Raw genomic sequence first — 5177 nt, forward strand, 5'->3', positions numbered from 1 at the left:
GTAGACATCTAGAGAAACTCTGACAGCACAAGTGCAGCAGGATATCATTGCATACGCTAAAAAATCCCAAGACTTGGAAATAATTGTTTGTGCCAGAAAGAAAAGGAGTACTTGTGGCACGTGAGCTGTAGCTCACGAAAGCTTATGCTCAAATAAATTGGTTAATCTCTAAGGTGCCACAAGTACTCCTTTTCTTTTTGCGAATACAGACTAACACAGCTGTTACTCTGAAACCTGTTTGTGCCAGGAGTTTCTCAAACCAGCTGTTGCACTTCCTTCCTAGCTTTTGACTGTTTCTCTTAATTCTCTTTTTCTGGGGAACTGAGTTTGGTTTTAAGTCATCTTTTATAGTGCAGCTCTTCCTTTTGAGGCAGCAGAGGCATTTTTATAACTTTAGATTGCAAGCCTTTGGAGGATTTAACCAATTCATTAGGCTATATGATGGCATCTGTCCTACTGTGGACCCAGTCCTACTCCCACTGAAATCAACAAATGGTTTGTGATTGATTTCAGTGGAAGCAAGATTTGGAATTAAAACAAATTTCAAAATCATGAAATTTCCCATGAAATGGAAATTTTGGTCCCTACACAGTTGTACATGTTTTGAAAACCTGTTGTATTTTGCGAATACAGACTAACATGGCTGCTACTCTGAAACCTGTTGAAACACAAAGTGCCAGGACGAGATGTGAGATTGGCACAAGGGAAACTTCCTAGAGAATTGCCTGAGATTTATTTAGCCATTGATTTCATTTATAATTATAAGAGGGGGCACTTTTATAGGTTCCAATGGCAGTTAGGTACCCAATTCTCAGAGAAAGTCAAGGAGAGTTAGACACCTTCCTGCCTTTGTGCCTTTGCAAACATCCCCCTAAGTGCCCATCCTGTGGTCTGCATTTGTGTTCAAATTCTAAACAACAATAATCAATGTTATTGTAAGATCTGGGTTTAAATTGCAACAAGGGAGGTTTAGGTTGGACATTTTGAAAAACTTCCTAACTGTCATGGTGGTTAAGTACTGGAAATAAGTTGCCAAGGGAGGTTGTGGAATCTCCATCATTGGGGATTTTTAAGAGCAGGTTGGACAAACACCTGTCAGGGATGGTGTAGACAAAACATAGTCCTGCAGGGGACTGGACTAGATGACCTCTCGAGGTCCCTTCCAGTCCTACAACTCTATGCTTCTATGAATTTCTGCCATATTACTAAATGTGCAGTGTGTTGGGGAGAGTAACTGTCCTCCTTGATGGAACTGGCTTGGGGCAGGGGGAAGGGATGTCATGAAGCAGACTAGAACATTATGAGTGCAGCAGATATATCACTAGAGCTGTTCCATGAGAAACTCTGACATAAAAAACATCATTCTGAACAGGAACAAAATTTCAAAATTTTGAAAATTTCCTATGAAACTAATTTTTTTGGGGTCAATCAAAACATTTTGTTTTTATATCAATATTTTATATTAGTTTTTAAATGCTATTTTTATATTTTTAAAATGTTATTTAAATTATATATTATATAAAATTATATATAAATTATATATTATATATATAAATATATATAATATATTATATTATAATTATATATAAATTATATATTATATATTATAATTATATATTAAATATTATATATTCATATTATATATTTATATATAGGCAGTTGGCATTGTAATTGGGTTTGAAAGTGGAATTCTAGTTGGCTTGGTGTCTGGTAATTGGTATGCTAATTGATTTGGTACTTGTTTTGTTCAATTTGTATTCTCACTGATCACTTGTGCCTAACTGCCATCACTTTGTAACTGCTATTCTAATTGGTACTATTCTATCTATGCTATGCAATATTTTGGAAAGACACGAAGGACCAGATCCTCAGTTGGTGTAAATTTACAGAGATTTATTAAAGACAGTGCAGGTTTGCCCACCCTAAATGTTCACAAATCGTGAGCCAGGTCCCTAAAAAGCACGAGATTACCTACCAACCAACCAAACATACAAAACCATAGTTGGTTTCTTTCTATTTCCCTTCTTGTTTCTGACCCTTCAGGTCACATTTTCAGGCTTTTCTCTGCAACCACGAGGACTAGAAACTTACTTTAAACAAAATGAACCCAGAGATACCCCTCTAATTGTATGAATCTAGGAGCTGTGATGTTTCAAAAAGCATCTTACCTTGCAGACTTGTGACAAAATTGCACTAGTTGGCAATGCAGAAATGCTGCTACACCAGTGCACATCAGCTGAAGATCTAGTGATTAGAAAGATGATAAATGTTTGCAACATTACATTCTTGTTAATGATGTCATTATGAAGATAATGTCATCATCATTGATAATAATGGAGGGGCCAGTGAGAGATGAACCCCTCACGAGTATCCTCTGGTTTAGCAACTTGAAGTATTGGGCCCACTATTTTTTTAGAGCATCGTGGAATGCTTTACTATGAGGGAGGAGTATTATTCCCATTTAACAGATAGGTAAACTGTGACACAGAGTTCAAATGATTTGTCCAAGGCTACACACTGAGTCAATGGCAGAAACTGGAGCAGAGCCCTGGTTTATTTACTCTTACTCCCTGCTCTGCTAAACAACACTGCATCACTTCACACACTGCTGTCGTTTAGTGGGCACATTTTTTTTAATACAATGCAGCTCAGCAATACACCAAATTGCATCATATTAGTACACCAACTTTCCAATAACAGGTGGGAAACCTATTGGTGCATATTTTTTCCTTACCACTCCTTTCTCTGCAAGGCAAATACCTCATCTGCTGAGCTCTAGAAATGTAATCATTAAAAGCTGGATTTTTGTGCTTTTTAATATCAAGCGTTTCATGATATATTCTGTAGTATTCAATCCTTACCTGCTGCTATATTCTGTAGTATTCAATCCATCCTCACACTGATTCACATATCACTTCCACAAGATCTATGCACTGTCTTTAAACATTTATTTAGAAGCCAAAGAGGAAGAGGTGGAGCTCTGTGGTGAAGCAGAGAAACAATGTGTCAGGTTTCAGAGTAGCAGCCGTGCTAGTCTGTATCCGCAAAAAGAAAAGGAGTACTTGTGGCACTTTAGAGACTAACCAATTTATTTGAGCATAAGCTTTCGTGAGCTACAGCTCACTTCATCGGATGCATGCAGTAGAAAATACAGTGGGGAGATTTTATATACACAAAGAACATGAAACAATGGGTGTTACCATACACACTGTAACAAGAGTGATCAGGTAAGGTGAGCTATTACCAGCAGGAGAGCGGGGGGGAAAAAAACCTTTTGTAGTGAGAATCAAGGTGGGCCATTTCCAGCAGTTGACAAGAATGTCTGAGGAACAGTGTGTGTGTGTGGGGGGGAATAAACATGGGGAAATATTTTTACTTTGTGTAATGACACATCCACTCCCAGTCTTTATTCAAGCCTAAGTTAATTGTGTCCAGTTTTCAAATTAATTCCAATTCAGCAGTCTCTCGTTGGAGTCTGTTTTTGAAGTTTTTTTGTTGAAGATTTGCCACTTTTAGGTCTGTAATTGAGTGACCAAAGAGATTGAAGTGTTGGGTCGTCCTTCAGGATAGGTTGTAGATCCTTGATGATGCATTGGAGAGGTTTTAGTTGGGGGCTGAAGGTGATGGCTAGTGGCTTTCCGTTATTTTCTTTGTTGGGCCTGTCCTGTAGTAGGTAACTTCTGGGTACTCTTCTGGCTCTGTCAATCTGTTTCTTCACTTGAGCAGGAGGGTATTATAGTTGTAAGAAAGCTCGATAGATATCTTGTAGGTGTTTGTCTCTGTCTGAGGGGTTGGAGCAAATGAGGTTGTATCGTAGAGCTTGGCTGTAGACAATGGATTGTTTGGTGTGGTCTAGATGAAAGCTGGAGGCATGTAGGTAAGCATAGCGGCCAGTAGGTTTCTGGTATAGGTTAGTCTCTAAGGTGCAACAAGTACTTCTTTTCTTTTTGCGGATACAGACTAACACGGCCGCTACTCTGAAACAATTAAGTTAGTTATCCTCTACATTGTACACCAGGTTCAGTTAATCCTGTGCACATTTGGAGTACCTCCACTAAAATCACTGTACTTATTTTGGCATTACACCAGATTAACTGAAATCAGAAGATAATCCTCTGTCTGAAAAGCTTTAAAGCTTTCTGAAAACAATTATTCCACACTTTTAAGTTGCAACCATTACAAGAAATTGTCTTACACCATTCTCCCTGAATTGTTTTAACTCACACCATATCTTCATTCCACTAGCAAATCAGTGTATCTTTTCATTTTGAAACATCAGAATAAGTGCTCTGTTAGCAACTGCTAAGAAGCCACCCAAAAAATATTTTCCTTGATACTCAGTATTCTCTTAGTCTGGAATTCAGAACAGACATAAATTTTCATGTCTGAAGTATGCTTGTATACACAGAGTCTAAGCAACCACAGAAAATGTAATAATCAGCACTTGTTTTCACTAGATGATTATATAGAATTAGGATACAACCTTGAGGACTCATGTTAACTGACACAGTTTACTATGGCAGTGCAGTCTCTCTGCACAGAGGCAAGCTGTGTTTAACGCCATGTCATCTGGGTAAACCTAACTGGAACAAGGATTTGCCTATGACCCACTGGCATGAAGTGGAACACAACTTGTTTCAGTCTACATAGACTAAAAAAAGTCATGGTAATTGTTTTGCTAGTTATTGCAACTCCTTAAGGTTATGATCTAACTTGACATAATTTTCTAATGAAAACAAGCATTCAGCTGAGCTCATGACATAGGGCCTGATCAAAATCCCATTGAAGTTAATGGGAGTTTTTCCAATGACTTCTAAGGGGCTGGATCAGGATGGGGCAGATTCTGCTATTCTCACCTTGAGTGGTATTCTACTCCACAAAAATCAATGGAGCTATTTGAGGACTCACGTACTACTCAAGGTGAGTAAAGATGGGAGAATCTGGCCCAATGTAAAAGCAACAGGATCTGGCCCTAAGTAATTTGATTTCAGTGAAACTCCTCATGGATTTAGGTAGTATTCAATGTAAGGATTGCAGAAAACAGCCCTACCTAATTTTTTTTGCTTCATGACAGATATTCTGTTATGTATCTTGAGCTAAAGCTATTTCATTATTAGTATAAATCATTTATATCGATTTTCAGACCTAAAGCAAAGCCTGTAGGGTATATGGTGCAA

Source organism: Lepidochelys kempii, chromosome 8, assembly GCF_965140285.1.
Source record: "Lepidochelys kempii isolate rLepKem1 chromosome 8, rLepKem1.hap1, whole genome shotgun sequence".
In the NCBI taxonomy this organism is placed as follows: Eukaryota; Metazoa; Chordata; order Testudines; family Cheloniidae; genus Lepidochelys; species Lepidochelys kempii.